The 23,251-nt window shown below is 52.1% G+C and overlaps 1 long non-coding RNA gene across 1 annotated transcript in view; it reads right to left on the reverse strand.

The window, feature by feature from the left end:
- Positions 1-2,606, reverse strand: part of LOC149854574 (uncharacterized) — a 131,272-nt gene extending 128,666 nt beyond the window's left edge. Inside the window, exon 1 of the long non-coding RNA XR_016438644.1 lies at positions 1,128-2,606. This is a non-coding gene — a long non-coding RNA (uncharacterized LOC149854574). The remainder of the gene's footprint in view (positions 1-1,127) is intronic.
- Positions 2,607-23,251: the final 20,645 nt, after the last annotated feature.

The raw sequence follows: 23,251 nt of genomic DNA on the forward strand, positions 1-23,251 counted from the left end.
CATTTAGCAGGCATCAGCTTCCTCTTTGCTCCTTCGTAGATGTTGCCACTAGGCGTGTTAGCGCTGCTTCCTCTGCTACCCTGGGTCTCTGCCTTGCCCCGGTGCAGTTTAAGTCAGCCCCCTTGCCTGTGCCCTTCTAACATTATTTAACTTGCAGCCCCAACACGGCTGCAGCCAGCAGTGGATCATTTGGGGTGGAGGCTTTATGATAAGCACTGCGGGGAATAGAAGCCAAGCCCCATGCCCTTCATGCTACCAAGAAAACACAGGCCCACGATGGAGAAAGAGGGGCAGTTTCAGCATGATGTACAATGCCCACTGCAGTGATCCAAAGGATAAGGCCTGGGGCTGGGAGACTTCCCAGCTTTGCTGCATAACCCTAAGTAACTCCCTTCCTGCCTCTGCTGCCTTCTCTGTAAACTGGGACCAACACTGTGCATCCATTGCAAAGAACTTGGAGACTCACACATGCAAAGCTAGGGTTGGGTATTTGATTGGTTAAATAAAGTTCGGTTGCTTGACCGGTCAAACATCGGTCAAAAATTGTAAAAAAAAAAATTGCCAGTAAGTCCAAATAACACACAGAAAAAGCACAATTTTTCTATTAAGAAATGTATCAAAAACAATAAAAAAAAATTCTGTCAAGAAAATTACAAAAAATATAGTTTTGAAAAATTGCTATAATCTTTAACCAGTCAAAAAACCACACAGTCGATAGACTATTTGACTGGTTAATTGACCGACTTACCACCCCTATGCAAAGTGCTCAGTGTTTTCATTCAAGCAGACTTATACTGAAGGCATCAGCTCAGCCGCTCTTTGACCAGACAGAACAGGCAAAAACAGGAGCAAATGCTCTCCCAAAGCATTTCACTCTTCTCCAATGATGCCAGTGCATTTAGGAGGCACGTTACTTATGCCCCTTTCACAGAAGGTTGAACAGACAAGTTCATGGCCATGCCACGCGCAGGGCCTAGCCCCAGTACCTCCGATCATGCTTACTTCTTAACAAACCGCCTATTCACATGCATAACTGATCCAACATGCCTAGTCATCAGTGAGACACTTAAGAAAATGGTTACTTTGGCAAAGGGAGAGGGAAAACATGAACCAAATACCTCTAATACCTCTGGAGACAGGATGGATGCATAGCTCAAGCATTGCACCATCTTTGCCAAGCGCCTCGCTCTATACGTCTCCCTTTCCCCGGACTGCGCGTGCTGCTTGCTGCAGGCGGGGTGGGAGGCCGTGTTCCTATCACCCAGATCCCACAGCAATGGGCTTCAGCCACCAGTGTCTCGCCAGAGCCCCTTTCTCCACCGCCAGAATACCAGCTCTTACCCCTGGTGTCAGTATTTCTATTGTAGTCCCCTCTAACCCCCTTCCCTCGCCCCGCAGCCTGGCCCCGCTCAGGCAGAGGCCTCCAAGGAGAGGCAGGACATGAGGCCCCCACTACACCAGGCTGCCTGGTGCCTCTGGCTTCGCAGCTCCACTTCCCTGCTGCTAGCTGTGGGGCAGCAGGAGAGCAGCAGCGGAGGCAGCCGTCCCTGGCGTCCTGGGAGCTCTTGGCTAATTGATGTGCAGTTCAGGCAGCGGCGGTGCCAGGAATCGAACCACCGTCCCCAGGGAACGGCGGCAGTGGCGGCAGCAGCAAAAACCCTCCTCAGCGGCAGCTGAGTTTTTCCATTTCCTCGGTTTCGGATCTCGCCTCTTTTCTCCCCGGTCTCCGCTGTGGCTCCAGCAGCGAGTCCTAGAGAAGCCCAGCTGCCTCAGCAGGTATGAGCTCGTTAATGAGCAATTAGCTCCTAGCCTAATTGGGCAGCAGAATGACAAATGAGCCCAGACTTGGTTGTCGGTGCCCTCATTATCCAGCGCTCAGCCAGTGGTAATATCGAGCTCCTGTCCCACTTCCGTCATGCCACAATCAGAGCGTGGCCGGGAGCTCGGATGCCCTGGCGCCCTTGCCTCAAGTACCTCTCATGGACCCGGGACGTGAGCAGTGAAGCAGGGTGGGCTCTTCCTTTACCTGCCTCTCCCCACCCAGCTGTCATCCAGCAGGGTCCCCTCGGGGATCTGATCAAGGGTGGCTCACAGCAGCTCGGAGCAGACCCAAACGTCCACCGCGTGATCTGGAACACAGCGGTGCTCGGGATGGTCTCGGGGAGTGAAAGGGACCCTCCCAGGCACCGCGTGCACAGAGCAAGAGGTAGCCCCCTGCCCCAAAGCACTGGCCCTTGGTCCAGGCAAGACAGAAGAGGAGTGCAAGTTTCTTATAGAAGCAAAGAATCGTAGATAATGAGGGTTGGAAGGGACTTCAGGAGGTCACCTAGTCCAACCCCCTGCTCAGAGTAGGACCATCCCCAGCTAGATCATCCCAGCCAAGGCTTTGTCTAGCCGGGTCTTAAAAACCTCCAAGGATGGAGAGTCCACCACCTCTCTGGGTCACCTGTCCCAGTGCTTTACTAACCTCCTAGTGAGAAAGTTCTTCCTAATATCCAACCTGAACATCCCTTGCTGCAACTCGAGCCCATTGCTCCTTGTGCTGCCATCTGCCACCACTGAGAACAGTCCAGCTCCATCTTCTTTTGAACCCCCCCCTGCAGGGAGTTGAAGGCCTGCCAGTCATCTCAGGATCTGAGCTGGGGTAGCATTGATGATGTGGGCCCGAAAAGCAGGATCCGGGTAAGCCAACGCCACCTCTCCATCCACCGTTCCACCGGCTGATCCCTCAGCGGTCTCACTCCCAACTTCTCCACGTGTCTACTTGGTACGTATGCACCGAGGCAACCCTCTCTCATTCATCATGTTTATCATGACAGCATCTAAGGCTGACTCAAGACAGGACCCTTTCACACTGAGCACTGCTTACGCAGGCATGGCAGATAGTCTCGGCCCCAAAAAACAGGCCCAGATTCAGGCATTGGGATATAACATGGACAGCGCCTAACAGCATGTTACTTCCAGGCATCTTTTTTCAGATGCAGAGGGAGGAGTGCACAGGCAATCCCTCAGTTTGAGGATGATCTCTACCACAGCTCATTGATGGGCCTCGTGGCGACCTCGGAGTCCAATCCCTGAGCCACAGATCCATCCGCAAAAGTTGCAGGTCTTTCCATAGGGGAGGGTAGGCTGTAGGCTGGGATTCCTCTCCTCTTCTTTCCTCTGCTCTTCCTTCTCTGATTCAAGGGCAAGACGCTTTACCTCGAAACAGGCTGCTGTTTGGTTGAGGTTGCAGTGCCGCTGGAGTTAGCAGCCAGCTCCTCCCAGCTCTTGATGTCGGCATCTGGGAGGAATGCACACTCGCAAGGAGCCAGCTACACCAAGAAGAAAGCGAAGGGGAAAGGCGGACAAAGCAGGGGGCAAAAAAGGGTGAGAGGGGGTGAAGTTGCATTGAGGCAACGGAGAGCAGGTTGGAGCAAAATGCTGATCTCTCGGGGTTTGTCGACAGAAGGAAATTTGCCTTGGTATAAATGCATCAATTTGACAGTGTGAACTGTGCTTAGAACAGTTTAGCTCAATCTGGCAACGTCCTGAAGCCAAGCCAGCTGAAGAGCCAGCTAAGTGCATCTGCGAAGGCTTTGCACTGGTGCAACTACGCTTGTTTAGTTAAACCAGCACGCGACACGAGGGTCCCCGGGTCAGCTTCCCGCAAACATCGCTGCCCCTCCTTGAAGTCAACGGCAAGGGCAGACATGGAACTGCCGGCTCCTCCGTCGCTGCAAGAGTTGAGTTAAGCCAGCGGCAGCACTGGCGCGTTGGGATACGGCAGCTCTTGACATAGACCAGCACCTCTATACGGCGATTTAAGACAGGATATCACGTACATGCTCTCCAGCTTAAAATGGCGGAGGGGTGCGGTAGCAGACTGAGTCTGTCTTTTGTGCACTGGGAGTCAGGGAAGGGAAGAGAAGCCAGACCAAGGCCCATCTCTTGTAAAAACTGCTGCAGGGTTGTTAATGACCACACATGACTGGGGGGGTCTCACCCAACCGCTGGTTCTCTTGACAACCCGCGTCATGCTCCTGAGCCGTGAAATGCTTTGCAGCACCACCTGATGCAGAAACAGAACCACTTTCCCTCTAGGACTGATTACGGCCCCTTCTCCCGCTCTCCCTGATAAGGCTTCCCCGTGGCTGCTGACGGCTTTGAACACGATTGCTGCTGCCTCCAGGGTATGTCCTTGGATGAGATGGTCTCAGTGTACACACCCACTTTTTAGTTGCTTCGCTGCCTTCCTGTTGAGCACTGAAAAGATTTTTAAAACCACTCCTTTGACCTGCAAGTCCTTGCCCAGCCTCGCGGCTGCCTGCATCGAGATCAGCTGCCACAAGCTCCCATCAGCTCTGCCACTTCTTGGCATCCTACGCACCTCGTGAGACCATCAGATTTCAGTGACTGAGGTCATTGCTGAAAGAGTTGTTCAAAGTTTTTCAATTAAGTACATGGTCCTTTTACAAAAGTGGATATTTTCACTAACTCTTTCTTAACTTTCTAATTTTTGGCAAACCTCCTACCCTCCAAAGGCCCCCTGAAAAATGTTTCAAGTTTTCTTTTTTTCCCCCCATTCCATATCCCTTGTTCAGGGGCAAAAAATAAATAAATAATAGGTGGGGAAACCAGGAGAAAGGCTCCTGGAGAAATAAATTCCAGGAGAAATAAATAAATAATAGGTGGGGGAAAATCTAATGGAAGTAGAAAACAGAGGCGTGAACCCAAATCCCTGAATTTCTAAAAACCAGAAAAGCTGGTTTTGAAGAAATCCTGGTTTGCTCGTTGATGGAATGGGCAGGAAAAAAAAAAAAAAAAAAAAATCGGTGCACATCATCGCTTCCCCGTGCAACCGGCCACCTGACCTCAGCTCCAGTCGCTGCATCGCCTAGGGATGACGAGCCCAACCGTGCTCTACACCCGGCCGCCAGAAGTAGTTAAACCTCTTTCGGGCCAAACCTTTTTCAGGGTTGCTGATTACCGCTGAAGTGATGGTGAGCAGATTACAGCACCACGCTCACCTCATTGACAGTACGCCGGTGACTTCCCACCATGCTTTTCACATGGCAACCAGAACTCAGCTTTAACCTTCCCATGCTGATTTGCAGCAAAGGCCCTCAAAGTACTTTGCCAGGGTGACGCAAGGCTTGCAGGGCAAGGAAATACCGTCTACCCCCGGTTTGCAGGGAAGTAGCCTATAGGGCACACCTCGTGTCAATCTGATAGGTGCCCTGCCCCCTCACCACCCGGGAACGGGAAATCCCGCCCCATCACATGGTTTGTAACAGCAGAAGTCCCGCCCCTATTCTCCTTATATGGTATGCGACATCAGCAGCCCCGCCCCCAACCCCGGTGACCTGGTGCGTGACATCAGAAGCCCTGCCACCTGGCTGCCATCTTCCAACCCCTTGTTTATCTGGGGGTTTTACCGTGGTTGCCTGCTCTGCTGGCGTCCCAGCCCTCGGGCGAGCGGATCCCCAGGCCGTGCATTTCTGTGGTTTTGTGTTAGTGCTAGCAGAGGCCTCCGGTCCAGTTCCCAGCCCTCTGGTATTTATAGAAACTGATTTTCCAAAGCAGAGCTTTCTTCTTTGGGGGTATTGCGTGAGATCACTTAGGAAATATAAAATTTACAGCTCAGCATTAAGAATTCACTTTCCACAAATGAATGGCTAAGCTTACTGCACTAAAAAATTAAAAAAGGCTTAAGCCCCCCTATCTGTACACTCGCGGGGATAATTCACCCCCCGCCCTCCAAAATCCCCCTCCTCAAGAAGCATGCACATGCACGTGCACACAGTTTCACACACTAATGTCATAATACAGACACAAAGGTATACATCTGTTCTGTTTTTCTATTTTAGAAGAAGGGGTTTCTGTTTGAAAACAGCTACAGGCAGGATTAAAACTTAATGTACTTATATTAACACCCTCACAAATAACCCCTCCATTTTTTAAATAAATGTTTACCTTGCCATGGTAAAATTGTGTGCCGTTTTCCCACTAAATAAGGCCTCTGTAATAAACATCAAATAATACAGTAAGTAAAATAGTGGTTATAGCCATATAAAGAAAAAATAATACATATATACCGAACTCTGTTTTAAAAGTCACCATTAAAAAAGTACTTTCATCAAGTTCAAGCCTTTTTCTCCAGCTACATATATAATCCAACTCGGTTTTGAAAGAAAGTTACCATTTTTTAAAAGTGTTTTCCTAAAGTTAATCCCTTTATCTCCAAATAGGCATATAACAAACTGTTTTAAAACAAAGTTACCATTAAAATAATTGTTTTCGTAAAAATTAAAGTTAAGCACTTCTGGTTACGTAAGCTTGCTTTATCTTTAAAACACACTTATATAGCTAACTCGTGCCTGCTTCTAGTTACGTTTTATCTTCCTTACAACAGGGTCCTACCCCCCGCCCCAAGCAACTGAAGCAACCACATGACACCAGTGAGAATGCATTACAAAACAGTCTTTATTTCCATCAAATCTGTACAATATTTACTAGTGGGGAGGGGTGGCTAAACCTGACAAAGCCTCGTCTTCCTCACTAATCAACCCATAAAGGGTACCGTCAGGGTTGTCTGCAAAATGAACAGGATTTAAAAGCACTGTGCCCTGGACTAAAGGATTCTCTGTCCGGCTCAGGCAATTCACGTCATGGCCTATGGGAGTAACAGCATTTAAAACGCTTTCCACACAGAGCTCATCGCAAAGTTCCCAAATGGTCTGGTTTATATCTTTATCTAACCAGGTAAGACATTCATGACTATCTTGACTACACTCATCAAAAAAGACATCCCATGCACTTGTCAAAAAACCTCATTCTCAAACAATATTTCATTACGCCATAGAAAGAAACACATGTAAGAGCTTTCATGACACTTCTATGTTCTTGACGCAAAACAGGACGCGTTGATTCTATTCCTAACTTTCTTCTAAGAGTCACAGCACCAGCATCAGCATCGGAAACAACAGGTCTCTGTTCGTCACAAAAGCAGCTTCCTGTCTCAGGTGTCAGGCTTAATTAGGGACATGCTGGCATGCGGGATTTCTGGAAGCATTAAAAAGGCTTCATTTAACTAAAAAGGGGATTCAAATTTAAAAAAAAAAAAGTTAGTCACTGTTTAATACATCCTCCTTAGCTAATTCCTACCCCATCATGGACCCTCAAACCCCCACCCCCAAACCCTAAGTGCCACCCCCCTGCCATAGCCATGCTTCAAGCTTCTTACCAGCATCTCCACTGCCTTATCAACATCATCTTCCCACTCGGGGTCCAGCACAAGGCGCTCCTCTTCTCCCAAATCCGCAGTGTCTGCTCTGGGAATCTGGACTTCCAGCTCACAGGCCTGCCGCATGCTCGCGTGGATTTCCTGACCAGGGTCGGGCATGTCGGGCAGTCTCTGGGCTAGGTCTTTCATCTCCTCCTTCTCCGGACTAACGCTACGGTAGCATTTTCTCTGCAGGTGTCTGACAAGGCTTGGTGGTGAAGCAAGGAGGTCTTACCATTGTAGTGGAAGAATCCATATCTGCTTCTGCCTGCTTTAGCACAGTCTCAGAAAATACACAGGCTGCTTTGGAAAAAGAGAGACTGGGGGCTTGCAGCCTAGACCCCACTCCTCTACTCACCCCAATTGCTTCGGTGAGATTTTCAGGGAGGTCTGGGGTCTCAGAAACCTCCACCACTTTGGTCAAGGGTAGTAGGCCACAACCCCCAGCTACCCGATAGGTCATGCCAGTGCCGGGTAGTCTAGGGCGGGCCATGCAGCATGAAGGGTCAGCTTTGGGGCCTTACAGGTAGCCCTTCTGAGGTCACAGACCATGTGATAAGTGAGGTCATGCACCAAGTAATGGGGGCAGGAAATTCTGGGACCAACATGGGGGTCGAAATGACGGCTCGAAGGGTGGGGTTTCTAATATCATGCACCATGCAACGGGCGGGAACGTAGCGGCTGGGGGAGGCGGGGTTTCTGATGTCAAGCACCGTGCGATCAGGGACTGGCGGTGGGGTTTCTGATGTCACAAACCACGTAAGGGCAACGGGGGTGAAACTTCTGATGTCACAAACTATGCACCAGAACTTGACTTTAGGTCGTAAGATGGTCGCTGGGTCCCAGATAGTGGCAGGGGTAGGACACGGCACCCGTCAAGTTGACGAGAGGCGTACCCTATATACTACTCAGGGGAGACAGTAGAGGCGTCTAGAGGTTTGCCCAAAGTCACGGAGCGAGTCTAGGGAGAAAGCCCTTTGGTCGAAGATCTGTGGCATGCACCGGACCATTAACCACCTGCACATGTAGCAATGCCTTAAAAGGGGCCGATTTAATGAACTGAACAAATGCTGAAACACAGCCGCCATCCAGCCAGTTACAGAAGCCTCTCCAGTCTGCGCCGCTGCGTGTGCCGAAACCCCTCTTTGCTACTGGGGAAACCGAAATGTAGTCATGTACATGGGATTGATTTCCCAGAAGTCCAAGCTTGCACAGTAGTGAGCACTCCAGAGAGGTAGGCAGCGCACAGAAAAATGCCTGCATTTTTGACAGTCTCGCCTTTCACTGCAGGTTCCCCACAGCGTTTCTCTTTAAAATGCCTTTGCACAGCCCTGTTTATATCTCCTGGCTCACCACCTCCTCTTGCTAATATTTTATTTATTGCATCCTGGACCTAACAAGTGAGCTCCTTCCCCAATCGCTGCTAATTAGACTCGGTGTCTCTCCAGACCGTGTGTGCGTGCGCATCCAGACAGTACGTGGACATGCTTTGCAATTCATAGGCAGCGTTCAGCCTCCCATACAGACTGTTCAAAGGTCAGGTCACCTGGATAGATATATTTTACTTCACGAGTTCAGGTAGCAGCAAGTGGGATTAATATTGCATTCCACCGAAGAGTCAGGGAAAGATAATAAAAGACTGCCCATCCTTACGCCTCGGTACAACCAAAGCAACTCCAAGCAAGAGGGCCATGTCGGTTTTCTTCCTTTCCCCCCGCCCCCTCCCTCTCCTTGTCGGTCTCAAAGCACCGGCTACAGGCCGAGCGTTGCACCTTGTCCGTTTCAAAGTCACATCCTCGCCTTTGATATTGCCAAGAAGTTTTCTGAGCCAGAAACGTGGCCTTTGAAATTCCTTTCCACGTAAATGCATGGCTGGTCCCCTCTTTCATAACTCTAGGACCACAATGGGCAGGGAAAAGTGAAGCAGTGCGTCCGTAGCAGCTTGGTTTGGGAGCAACCTTGCCAGGGCTTGCGGGGAAGTGGGGGGTGCAGGTAGGAGCTGGGGTTGAAAAGACTGAAGGGCATTTCTGGGCGTTGGTGGATTGGTACCTTTATCCAAAAAAAATCACTCAGGGAAGCAAGCAGTAAATCCTGCCCCGGGTATATAAAAATCAGTATTGGTCTTAGACCAGGGACACCAAGGATGACAGAAGGACTTTCACACTGGAAAAATCCTTATAATGCAGCAAATCCTGCAGATGTGGAAATTCAAAAAAACGGACAGACAGACAGACAGACAATAAGCCATCTGTCTCTCTAGTAAGACGTGGGCCAAGACACTGCTAATGAGCTGGGGCTGTCCTTGCAACCAGCTGGGGTTCAAGCCCACTAGGTGGGAAGTGCAGTGTGACCCACCACAGCTCCAGCCCATTTCCTCCTCAGTCCCCCCACATAATTTCACAAGGGGAAGGAAGAGTAGGGTCTGTAACTTGCGCCTGTTTGGTTAATTCGAGTCGCAGCACATTAGTTCTCAATATGTGGATGTGTCTGACTTCCTTGCCTCTTGACAACTGAGATTGAGGTGTGTACAGCAGAAACCACTCTTTGGTTGGCCGTACCCTGAGATGGACCGAGACTGGCTGCCTGCACTTTTTATCATCAGCTATGCCCACTACCTTCACTGTGGTAGATATTCAGGTGATTAGAGCTGCGCGACATTTGGACCTTCCTTCCATCCCATGAAAAGCTTCTTCCAAAATCAGGGCAAAGAGTTAAAGTGTCAAAATTATTGGACGAATGGAATTACCAAATTATTATTAGGAAAAAGTGCGTTCTAACTTTCTTTTTTTAATAGTTAGTTTTGGGGAACATCAGTGTTTGATTTTGGTTTCGACTCAAAATACTTCAAGTCACTTCGTTATTACTGAGCCTCATATTTCCCCCTTTAGCTTGGGGCATTACCTCAGGCAGCAATAATTCAGAAAACCGCACGCCCTTTCATTCTGCCTCATGGACCACCTCAATCCCTGATGATGGCCCTAGTGTCATGGGGCTCCCAAAATGCACTACCCAGTTCAGTGACAAGAAGTCCATATGGGGTGACAGGAAGATGTAGGGTTCGGAGAAGCCTGGCCCACGGAAGAAAAAAAAGTGGGGCCTGAACCACAACTCCCATAAAGCAACAGGCAGAGAAGTGCCTTCCATTGCGAGTTATGCTGGACCAGTTCAAGACAAACAGACTGGATTAATTTGAAACATGAAATATTCTAGTTTAGGTCAAAATGAAATAGTTCATTTTTCTCAAGGGACAATTATTTTATTGGGAGGAAGGGAGAAAAAAAAAATCAGATTCCCCAACAGAAAACTGATCTAGTAGGAAGTGCCTTTTTCACTGGAAAGTCAAGAAATTCCCCTCCAGCTCTATTGTTGATCTATTAGTCATTTCTAGAGGTAGCAAATGGGGCTATTTAATGGGAACTGTATTGGCACTGAGCAGTTCCTCTTCTGTCATAAGGGTTACCTTAAGTGGAGTACCATCACAAAGACTCGTTATCACCCTACATATTCAACGTGAATGCAAGAGCATTTACCTCTGTTCACGGAGCATCACAAAGTTGAAATTAAGAAGGCAAAACACAGACCCCAGGAAAAGAATTGCTATAAGGCATTAAGCACCATTAAGTCTATACCAGGCATTTCTGATTCAACAAGCGCCTCTTCTCCATTGCACTTCCTCCTCCTTGCATCCTTTCAAGCGCGGCAGCAGCATAGTGTTCGTGAGATCATATTGACATGGTGGTGAAGGAGGAGACGCCAGAAGCTGGCAGCTGCAAGGAAGAAAAGCTCTTAGCAAAAGGGAAAAAAGAATAAAAGGCCAGCGTTAATTAGCAAGCAGCAATTCTGCAAGGCACACAGGCCATTTACTGGCAAAAAAGACTTCTTTTTATTCAAAAGAAAAATGAGCCTTCTCCCACCACAGAAAACTCTCCTTAAAACAAGAGTAGATCATCAAGCACTGGAAGGACGGATGGGGCAGTGAGTAGGGCACTAGTTTAGGGCACTAGGAGACCTGTTTTGAAACATGAGATCTCCGCCAAGTCATCGCCTCTCCCTGTGCCAGTTTTGTCCGTAGAAAGGAGAGCGCGGTACTTGCACACCGGAGCGTCTTGAGGGTAGATGGAGTCAGCAGGATGTCAAGAGACCGTTCAGTCCATTCCCCCGGACTGAGAGAAAGAGTGAACCTAGACCAGCCCCAGTAAACACTTGTCTAACCTATTCCTGGATAATCGCAGGGAAGGAGATTTCACAACCTCCCAGGTAGCCTGTTCCAGACTTTATCATTAGAGAGCTTTTCCTAATATCTAACCTAAATCTTTGCGGCAAATTAAGCCCTACAGGAAGAACACATTAAAGCTGTGAGATGCTGAGATACTGCAGTAATAAGGGCTGTAACATGCGCTTGAGAGAGAGTTGGAGGGAGTTTGCAAGCATCCTGCGCACGTGTACCTTCGTCCAGATGCTTTCATTGCCCCCTCACGTTACACCCTGGAGGAGGTGTAAAGCAGAGGTCCTGATGGCTTTACCCAGCAAGGACCGTGAAGCTAGACGTGTTAGAGACCGGGTGCTTCCAAAACACAGCACAAGCCCCTTCCCCAAACAGCTTACAACCTACATACACAACAAGGAGGACATATTCTTGCTGCTGCTTCATAAGCGAGGAAGCTTACGGCACAAAGGGACTAAGCAATTTGCCTGAGGTCACACGCTTGGGCTTTGGCAGAGCGAAACATCAAATCCAGATCGAGTTTTTGCCTGCTGCTTAAACTACAAATCTGTCCTTCCTCTCTAAGCCTCCCTGGCTCTTTCCATAAGAACAAGGGCATCGACCACCGCTGTGAAATCGCAGATGCATAATGAACTAATATGGGACCTGGGACCAGAGATGTTGCATCCATATTTGTGAACGATTTGCTCTGCATCTGAGAAAAGGGGCATGCTCCCTGCAGGCCAAAGAGAAGGAAACAGGTATCAGCTCAGCCAGCTCCTCTGCAACAAGCCTCGGTGCGTGGGAGCGGGCGAGCGGGATCATAATGGACACGAGGGAGCCAAGGTAGGACATCTCGATAACTGCTAGCAGCCAGACTCCAGACGCACTCTACTGACTTTGCCATATTCTAGGAAGCCCCAGCCAGCCTCTTTTCTGGGGGCGAGACGCACACTTTTGTGGTATTGAAAATCAGGAGCCAGACTTGAGTCTGCGGAGGGCAAAGCAAATAGCTTAATTGCCGATGGTGCGTTGCAAATGATTTTATGGAAGATTTTAGCTACAAAGTGGATTTTGCTGTGCTGTCCCCTGAACTCACAGCAGTTTCCATGGAAATAAATGGGTTTCTTTGGGTGGTTTTGTGGATTTTTTTTTCCTTTAAGATTAAATAACCTACGGAGGAAAGGGCAAGACTTCCAGGGACCTTCACAGCACTTTTTGTTACTGGAGACAGAAAAGACCGTCTGTGGAAACAAACTAATTCTTCTCAAACAGAAGTAACTTGTGTGCTGGAAGAGCATCCACGCTGGGAAGCATCACAGTGCCGCTTGTCCCAAGACAGCCGTTCTGACTACTTTCTCAGGTAGGTGTCATCTCTTTGGTGGCTGGATCATCGACTCCATCACCTGCATCCAGCTCTGCTGCTGCACATGGGATACAAAGGGCTGCAGGATAACAGCATTACAGTCATAAGGACTCTACTTGGTTAGGCAGAAATGATGCAGTATATCAGAGGACGCACGCGCGCAACGCTCTCCTCTCACAACCGATGGGTGCATCAGTTATTTCTTGGTTTCTTCCATCTCAAATCAGTCAGTCTTGGAAGTGCCGGGTCTCTCCTCCTATATGGATAAACGTGACTGCTCCTGCCTTACTGGGTCAGAGGGACATCCCTCTCCAAGACTGTCAAGCCAGCATGTTGTGCAAACACGAGGTTCACAGTAAAATATGCAGAGAGCGCGCGAGATCGAGGAGGAACCATTTCAGCTGCGGTGGGGAGGAAGCAGCAGCAGGAGACGCGCGCCAGTGAAATACAGGGGCTGCTTTAACTTCAGCCCCAAAGCCCTCCTGTTCATCTGATCAACTCTGCCCGTCGCACCAAACTTCTTCTTGCTCAGCCTGAGCCAAAGCCCTGTGCCTGTCACCGGGCAGGTAGCATTTGTGCGTCTAAAACCTTCCCGCCAGACACAGGACCAGAGGGAAGCGGGAGGGACCATCCACAGGACAACACTGCAGGCCCCCAAGCACAGGGCCAAGCTGGATGAGAAGGGGCACCTGAGTAGAGAGAGCCAATTTCTTTCCCCAGCCTCCCAGGGCACGGCAGAAAGCGTCCCGGCAATGAGGGGCGATGGCTGCACGTAACCAAGATGCCAGGCCTCTCGCCCAGAGATGCAACAGGCCCCGACGAAAGGAACTGGAGGGAATGCAAAAGGCCCGGGCCACGTGGAGCAGTGGGGAAACAAGTCCAGAGCTGCTCAAAGCAGCGTTTAAACTTCTGACCTCCTGCTCCAAGCAGGGGGGAGAAGGCGGGGGCGGTGGTGAGAGGTGGCCATAAATCTTCCAGCTCATCTATGGGCCTTCATTAGCAACGTGAATGAGCTGCTCTCCTTGCAGCCACCCCCATGCTGGACTGGGACCGACCAGGTGGGCTGCACGAGCCCCACTTGGCTCAGTGGTGCACAGCAGCGCTCGCCCCGTGGGTGTACTAATGCCACAGGCCAGCGCAGGTGAAGGGCAGAAAGCTACAGCAGCTCTGGCCCTTCTGCAGGGCTTCGGCCATCGCGTTGCGAATACAAGCTGAGGAGGCTCCAGCTGGAGGCTGCACGCATGCTGGGAAGAGGGCCAGGAGTCTCACCCCGTCTCACTTTACAGCCGCAGCCCCCTAGCAGACGAGGCACGAAATAGCAAAGGGCAGGGGCTCAAGCGATCCCAAATGCTTGGCTGGGTTGGTGCGCAGGGCTTTTCAGTTGGCGGCTGTCCAGCACAACAGCCAAGGCAGGCAGGCACTTCAAGAGGAACAGGGTTGGGCTAAATTCATTCCTGGTGCAAAGCAGGTGGATCCCCACGGGCCTCCAGAGGGGCTGCATTTGCCTGTCCCAGGCCAGGATCCAAGCAGCCGCACAGCATCGAAGCCCAACCTGGCCACTGAGGCATCAAGTTGCCCACAAAAGTGGCACTGGGCTGCACCCCTCTGGATCCACCCTGGGCAGCAAGCATTTTTGCAGCCTAAAGGCAGCCCAGGATTAGCATGTTTCAAAGGGGTTTCAGATCCACAACAGAGCCAGGCCCTCAGCTGGCCTCCACCTCACTCGCGGGCATTTGTTACGGGGGCTTTAGAAAGCACCTCTGCCCGTGCAAGCCTGGCCATGGCTTTGGAGGCCACAGCTAAAAGGGGCCCTCTCTCTTCTGGGACATGGGTGCTGCTGCCTCCACTGACCATTCGCCCACGAACCGCTGTGGTGGCGCTGGCAGGCTGCGAATGGAAGGTGCGGGCGGGGATGGAAATCAGGTGCAGGAGGCTCTGGTTTTATTCCCTTGTCACTCCGAGTGGGTCCGTGGCAGCCAGGCCACGGGGCAGAAATGCCGCTGAGGAGGTCATAACAGCACTCCTGAGCACAGCAGTGGGTGGATGAGGGGACGCCCACATCTGCAAGAGCCAGGCACCTTCCTGCTACACCCGCACGAGCAAACAGCAGTCTGTGGGCCTGACAGCTGAGGGGGCACAGCCTGCTTGCTCCAGCTGAGGCAGTTCAGAGCGAGGGCACCCAGCGCGTGGCAGCGCAGGCCAAGGGCTGAGTGTAGCATCCAGCGCATCGGCACCCAGGGGCAAGAGGAGCTGGGAGCAGGGGAGCAAGAGCCCAGTTGCGTGGAGCTGGAAAAACGTTGGGAGCATGGGGAGGGAAAAAAGATGCCTTGCTGGATTCAGCATCCAGACTAAACGTTGCATATGAAAGCTCACCCCTTTGCCCACAAATTCACTCCTACAGGGTATACAGCAGGGGCCAGCAATGTTTTTGGCCAGAAGGTCAAAACACCCCAAACTCAACCTATGACTCAATTTGGCATGCTGTGGACAATCGGTGGAGAAGGGGTGAGGGGCCCAATCCTTACTGCTGGCCGTGGGTGCACGCGCACCGCTGGGAGGGTGGTGGGAGAAGAGCCGGGGTTATGCCGCCCCGGCCCCTTCCGCACCGTGCACCCCAAGCCGTGCGTGCAGCTGCCACCCGCCGTGCAGGCTCCAGACCCCAGCGCGGCTGTTTGCAGCTTGCCTGCTGCAGGTGGCCAGAGCCCAGGGCGGCCGTGACAGGCAGCCAGGAGTCGGCAAACAGCTGCGCCGGGGTTCGGAGCCCAGCCAGGCTCCAAGGCAGTGGCGGCTGCACGCCTGCCCTGGGGTGCACAGCCGGGAAGGGGCCTGGGGCGCGCAACCTGGGCCCCTTCCATGCCGTGCGCTCCAAGGCGCACGTACAGCCACTGTCGCCGCAGAGCCTAGCTAGGGCTCTGGACCCCAATGCAGCTGTCAGCAGCCTCCCAGCTGCTTTTCATAGCAGGCCTGGGCTCTGGGCAGCTGCTGCCTGCCACGGAGCCTGAGCTGCTTGCAGGAGGGCTTGCAGTTTCCTGGCTGCCTGCTGCAAGCAGCCTGGGCTCCATACCAGTGGCAGCTGCCCAGAGCCTGGGTCGGCTATGGCATGCCGAGCAAAATGGCCTCATGTGTCATGCCCTGGCACACATGCCGGGGGTTGCTGATCTCTGGTATACAGACATCATGCTTGCATGTACTGGACATTTATACATGCCCACGCAGCACAAGGGGGAAGACAGGAGGCAGGAGCCCTCAGTTCTAGTCCCATCTCTGCCACTGACCCCCAGCGATGCTCCTTGCAACTGCTCCGTGCCCCTCCACTTCCTCTGTTGCTGTGAGCACCCCCAGCCCAGGAAAGGCACTGCATCTGCCCCAAAGAGCTCCCAGTCTAAGGCACAAACAGGAGTGGAGTAAAGGGAGCCAGGTGACAATAGCCACGGTAGGGAATGAACTGGTAACCTGAAGGCAAATGAGGGAGAGCTGATCTCCAGTTACCTGCACCCCTACCAGGACCACCTTCTGCAAGGAAAAAAGTGCAAGGAGTTCTTGCATAATTGCCACACGCACAAGATGCACACACTTAGAGGGACTGTCTAGAGCCAAGAAATTCAGTTACCCTTGACAGGCTGAGCTGACACTGCAACTTTAACCCGGCGCTGTGCACAAAGGGGAGGGTAGGATGTGATTTAGAATAACCTCAACGCCAGCTTAGCACCCCTGGGCTTTTGCGCCTGCCTCGTCTCTTCCAGCACAACCTGCTGTGGTTCCTGGGAAAACGATCCCAGTGCCGTGGGCAGCAGAGGCTGGAACGCTGCCTAAGTGCCCTATGCCCCTTCCGAAATAGCAGGGCTCATGGGGTCTGAACCCCTGACCCCAGCTGCTCCGGCTGGCTGCCTCTGGGCACAGCACTATATGCAGCCAGCATCTGGGATGCGATCAAGCTAAGCCCAATGGCTGGGTCCTGGGAAGGGCCCAAGCAAGGGCATGGGCTTCTCTCACCTGCACACAAGTGACTTTCTTTCTGGCACTCAGTGAGCCCTCCTATATGCTCCCACCATGGCCTGGGGCCCTGGGCAGCTGCCCAGCAGGCTGACCCCATAAGCCACCTCTAGTCCCATGCCAGTGTCCTCCTGGCTCTTGCAGATGTAAGCTGCATGCTAAGCCCAAGCAAAGCTCTCCTACACAGCTTTTACATGCGACGGGGTCTGGCACGTACCGCGAGCTCCCCCTACCGCTCCGCTGAACCAAGTTCATGGGCCGGCGTGGAAATCGCCAGCTGGGAGCAGGAAACTCTTAAAGGACAGAGCCCAGGAGTGACATTGTACCCAAAGAAGAGAACTCTGTGCTCAAAAGCTCGTCTAGAAATCTCCTGCAGACCTGCAGTTGGGCCACCCCCAGAAACATCACCCTTGCTTCGCTAATTGTAATTAGCTGGGGCCACGCTAAGCTCTGTCATTCATCTCAGGACAAGCACCCCTCCCAAGAGTTTGCTTCTGCCACTTATGAAAGAGGGAGGAACAGGAGGAAACGCCTCCAGTTTTGCTTAACTGCTGCAGCTAAGTCAGTAGCAGCCGGCCCCGTTTGGGCTGCGAGGCCTTGTCGAGGCAGTGAGACACGCCAGACGGGAACGGACAGGGCCCCAAGAACAGACCGGCTCCCTCCAGCCGCCGGCCACATGCCGACACAGGAGCCTGCTTCGGTTGAGCCAGGAAGCCAGGCAGCCTGGGCAAACCCCATGGGTTTGTTCAGCAGCTCGTGGGGCCGGCCTGGTTTCTTGCTATGCATGCGACTGTGCCGCTTGCGTGTTTTGAGAAGTTCGTCTGCAAGCAGGAGGACCGGCCCCGACTCTGGACATGCTCCAGGAAGCTGACGGGTCTTTTTGATTCTGCCACGGTCCCCCCGCGTCAGGTTCAGGTGTTATGACGGGGTCGACAGTTTTATGAAGAGGTTAGGTCATGGATTTGTACGGGATGGTTTGGATAGGGATGATCCTGCCTCAGGCAGAGGGCTGGACTAGATGACTTCTGGAGACCCGTTCCAGCCCTGCCTCTCTTTGAGACAAGGGCATCACCCAGAGACGGAAACTGAGGTCCAGGTGGTGCAGTCGCCGAGCCAAGAGCAGTCAGGAGCGGAGCCCCAGATAGTCTCTTGCTGCAACCACTAGCCCAAACTGCTTCCACTTTGATTTCCTGTAGGTCTTCCCATGGCAAAAACCCGCAAAGAAAAACCGCAATGCTCTGTCAGCAAGCACCTTTGCCTTGGGGTCTCTGAGATGACAAACATGGAGCTCTCCAGTGCCCTGGGTACATGCCCTTTGCAGAGCAGGGCCATGTTATTATCCCAATACAATGAAGGAGAAAACCTTTCATTGGATGGGACATATAGCAGCCAGCACAGCATTCCCAGACATGGGGGCCAAAGCAAGCTCCTGGCACTTCAGTCATTGCAGAGCATGGGAGGTCTTTAGCTGTGACTCGAGCCGAGACAACTAGAAGCAGCCCGCGCCGGACTGGGAGGACGCGAGGGATGTTTCTGAGATAGGAGATGCCTTCCACCCCTCTCTGCTTGGTGACCCTCCAGGAAACCCGCCCAGAACAAAGTCTCCTCTCTTCTACTCCATGCACACTGGGAGCTTCTCCTATGTATCTTGATGCACCTTACACAGGACACCAGAGAAATGCAGCCACCTCTGTGACGGAGTCTAAGCCAACATGTTTAAGGGATACAGGTTTTAGCCACGTTGGTCTACAGGCAAAAAATATGCAGAACTCTTGGCAGAGGTGACATCTTTTATTAGACCAACTAAACAGTTGCAAAAAAAATGTTTTTTATTTGCAAGCTTTCAGGCTCCCTTGCCTTTCCTTAGGTTTAAGGGGCTCCCTACAACAGCAAGGGCAAAGCAGCAGAGTTTGCATTTACTGAGCCCCTGCTGCCATCTCCTGGACAAACCTCAGAAGAGCACGCACCTTCCAGGGCTGCAGGGTGTCTTGTGTCAGACACTTGGTTAAAAAAAAAAAAGAGATAAAACCTCACGTTGCCAACTTTAACCTGGGCAAATGCACGCTCCACTGTACCCCGAGACCCAAAGTTAAAATAAACATGCTTACAGGACAGCAGCCAATTGCACAGAATAGGAAAACAGGTGGAGCAAAGGGCAAACCATGTTACTTAGCTGGCCAGCCCCAAGGGAGCCGTGTTCTTGGGAAGAGACAGTGCAGCGGGGTGAGTAGGGGCAACGTCCTCATTACTAGTCCAGGGCAGGGAGGGGCTGTTCGCAGGGCGAGGGAGGGGAACATCACAGGTCGTGCCATGCAAATGGCTCCAAAACTTACGTACCACCGACAAGCAAACATCTCCCCCCTTAAAACGAAGCCTGGCATCCCAGCCTAATTGAGTTGACAGCATATGTGAGCACAGGTGTGAATCTATACAGACCCAGACAGGAGAGTCAGCCTCTCCTCTGGTCCAAACCTGATTTTTCATGTGCACAGACAGAGGAATTTGTGCCTCGGCCTGTCACTTAACAGGCGACAAAGGACTAAGCCGTAAGGAAATGAATGTGGGCTCCTGGACACAGGAAACCACCTTTGGGCAACCGGTACTCAGCAGGAAGCCCCCAGTCCTGCAAGCCTGCTTCCTCCCCTGGAGTCTCCTCCCGCCCTCTTTGCCTGCGCCCCAGTTTGGTCCTCTCCAGTCTGCTCTAAACCCGGTCCTTCTCTCTACTAGCCCCTTGCTGACTGTGCCGGGGGCAAGGGAGGTCCCGAGGATGGAAGAGGAGAATGTGACCCTCACTCTCAGGGCTCATAGTCCAGCGGGCAGGGGGAGTCGTGGAAGCCTGGCCAAGTCTCCGCAGCCCACAGCCGGTGTGTCGTTGCACTACTGTAGCACCAAGAGGCTCCAGCTGTACCACGTACAGAGCCACCTGGCCCAGAGAGCTTACAGCCCGAGCAGACAGCACAGGTGGAGCCTGCTCACAACCGCCCCAGGACAAGCCCAGCCTAACTTTCTCCTCCGGGGGCTTTTGCACTGGTATGAACAGGGCACGCTTCCTCCAGAAAAGGCGGGATGCTACAGCTGTCGGGAGCACTCCCTGCAGCAGCTCTTAAGCAAGCAGGACAAGGGCGACCGCCGGAGCCGATTCTAGGAGGCACCAGGCAAGCGCTTCACGCCACGCCCAGGTAAGGGGAGTACAGATCCGAGTCAGTGGTCTGAACTCAGCACTTCTCACTGCTCGATCTAAAACTGCTTTGCGTAGGAAATGTGTCGCTACAGGAAATTGCACTGACCTGCCAGGGAAAGGAGCTGGTTCTGCTGGGGTCCGAGCGGGGGATGGATGGTCTGTGCTGCCCGAGGTGCAGAGCCGTAGGTCCGCTAAACGAAGAGGACATTGGTGTTAGCCACGTTTGATTTTTCCCTTGCTTTGGTACCGATAGAAATGGTCTGCAAAGGTCCAGTACATTGCTCAGTGGTGCTGCAGGCCTATTTCTTGTTCTGGCCAGGTGCATGCAGTGGCTGCTCAGCTGTTTGCTATTAGACCCTCACCCCTGTTATTAGGGGAGGATGGTGTGTGGCTGGTGTCAGAGGAGAGGCACAAAACTTGGTCACAGACCTGCCCAAAATACCACCCCCCGATCCAGCTGGGATAGATTGAAGCACTGGCACAGGGGCATGGGGCCTTTACCTCCTCCTTTCAGCCTCACCCTGGTTATTAAGGACTTCAGTGGTCTTTGTAAAAGAAGTCGCTGGCCCAGTGACTGTAACACGACATTGTCTTTAGTGTCCTTTCCAATGGCTATCAGCTTATAGCCTGCAACTTGGGCTATGAAGCCTGAACTCAGCTCTCACCCTGGCAGGACAGCCCCTCTTACCTCCTCCCCACCCCAGCCAGGTTTGAGGCAGTGATGGAAAAGCCCTAGATGACACCACCCTCCCTATCCTAGCTCGGGGTCAAAATATGTTTTGCAGCCAAAAGGGACTTGGCTTCCCAGAGCTTTGCCTTCAGCACTTTTAGCCAAATGCTACTCGCTCCAAAAAAGCAGTAGCAGTCCCCTGGCCTTAGGGAAAGACTTGGAGCTGGACCCTCCTTCGGCATCCCACGGCCAGAAGAGATTTCTCAGGCCGCCGCCCGGGGCGCAGGGGAGCACGGGGGGGGCAGCGCTCCACTCCCGGCGCATGTCGCATGGCTGCGGCCCCCCCCAGCAAAGCACCTCACTTCCCAGGAGCTGCTGCCTCAGCCCAGAAATTACAGCAGGCCTCAGCCAGAGGCCAACACAATTTTTCCTCCTTCCCATTTATGCTCCCTATTTCTCATTGGGTCCGAGACACCCGCTTCAGAAGTGAATGCAGCCCCATCACCCTAGAACAATACATTTCAAATAAGCATTTAAAAGACCTTTTCTTGACATGAATAAAATTGATTGGGACCGTTACCTTATAGCCACTTCCCACAGAAAAAGCCTTTTAAAGCCAGCCCGAGGCAGGGAAGCAACATTTACATTTAGATGAAGGTGTTTCTATAGCAGCTTCTCCCAGTAGTTTCTGGGCACTGGGTATTATCTCGGAAAGAAATTAGCAAGACCAGGGAACATAACATTTGATAACCGAGAGGGAAGAAAAACCCCATGGTCAGCCTCCAGGTGTGTTGTGAGCTGAAGTCCCATCAAGCACTTGGTGGTGTTAGTTATATGCAACACGGTGATGTCAACTTGTGAAAGGAAGGCCATAATAGCTATCAACTTCATGCCAGGGCAGCAAGAGACCTACCATGCTCCAAGGAGCTACCCTTCCAGCGCGTGAACAATCCCAATAGAAACCTCGCACCGTGAAGCAGATTGAGCAGTTCCTTCGGTCACTTTTACTGGGATGGTTAGGACCCAACATCTCTACATCGGCCCTGGTCCTTACGTTTGCTTCATCTATTACTTGCCGAGACCCCGGGGTGCTTGTCAACCGAGAGCTGCAGAATATCACGTCAACGCTGAAGTGCAGCTGTCTCCAGGGACAAGGCAGCCCCAGGCACGCGGCACAGCCTTCAAGTGGGGTCACGGAGGAAGGGATGGAGAATTTGAGGGAGGAACACCGGGACGCGGGTTGCCAGAGGGCTGCCTTTGCATCCCTCCGCCATTCGTGTACCAGCTGCAGGCAGGATCAGGGAGCACCATCACCTAATTCGACAAGGGGAGGAAGCAGACGATGCAGCAAGGCACGCAAGACAGGCGGCCAGAGCTCCAGGAGGTATCGGGGGCCACACAGACAGCACCCACCTAGAAAAGAAACAGCAGAAACCTACCACCCCCTTTCTGTGCAGGGTTGTGTGCAAGGCCACTTTATTTGCATGCGTCGTTGGGGAGACCATGCTGCAAACATGCTCTTCTGCAACACAGGCAATGGAGGAGCATCTTCAGAGAACCTCACTGCACCCTCCCAGCTCCAAGGTTGTATCAAAATCATGGGCTTAGGCAATGGTGATAAAGCAGAGACCGGCGTGCTCTTGCAGCTCTGTTTCAGGGCCTATCAGCACGAGGCAGGTGTGCTGTTTGAGGTAGCTGCAATATAACTTCCTTAAATCTGGATGCAGCCAGAGATATAAGCATGCTTTACTTGCACGTGGGACTACACCGAAATAAATAATCTTTATACCAGTATAATCATGTCCACAACAGGGGACTGTACTACTTGAACTGTACTGGTAAAAGAAATCATCCTCCCCCCACCCCAGGTACTATTATACAAGTAAAACTCAGATGCGCACCAGGCCTACGCTGGCGAGAAGACAAAGAAAACAGACACTCCCCAGTTGATCTCAAACCCTCCCAAGGCCTCTTACCCAGTGAGCTCTCCTGCTTGGAGAGCGCACACACGTAGGTAACACTGTACCACCCCTCTACCAAGAAAGCCAAGGAGAAGGATTGGAACAGCCTGAGAGACCAAATGAGCGTATCGATGGCTGTAAAGTGCAGAAGTGATGAATCGCTGGGACCCTGAGACAGTCTTTAGTCAACACGTTTGCTTTACTGTTCTGATTTGTCCGAATTCTGCACTTCCAGAAAGGTGCCCATTTGGCAGCCCTGCAGACTGGAGCATCTGCTCCTCTGGAAAACCCACACATCACAAGCAGCTGCAGGCACGCTTCCCACGCGTGCTGCCCTGCCAACTTGCCCTTACCTGGAGGGAGCCCTGTATTTCTAACCTGGAACATGCAGGCTGGATTACAAGGAGCAGGGAGAGATCCCTGCACGCAGAAGCCTCTTCTCTGATCACCCCTAGCACCTGTTGGAGCTCTTCTCCCCCAGCACCATCCCTCCCTGCAGGTACGTGACTGCAGAGCACCCAAACCACGGCACTGCATACTGCCACAAGACTTACTTGGCATATTTCTTCTCTCCCGAGGGCTCCTGATGCATTTCTCAAATTCTCCATATGC

The sequence above is a fragment of the Crocodylus siamensis genome, chromosome 12 (assembly GCF_052110815.1).
Source record: "Crocodylus siamensis isolate JL-2025a chromosome 12, ASM5211081v1, whole genome shotgun sequence".
Lineage (NCBI taxonomy): Eukaryota > Metazoa > Chordata > Crocodylia > Crocodylidae > Crocodylus > Crocodylus siamensis.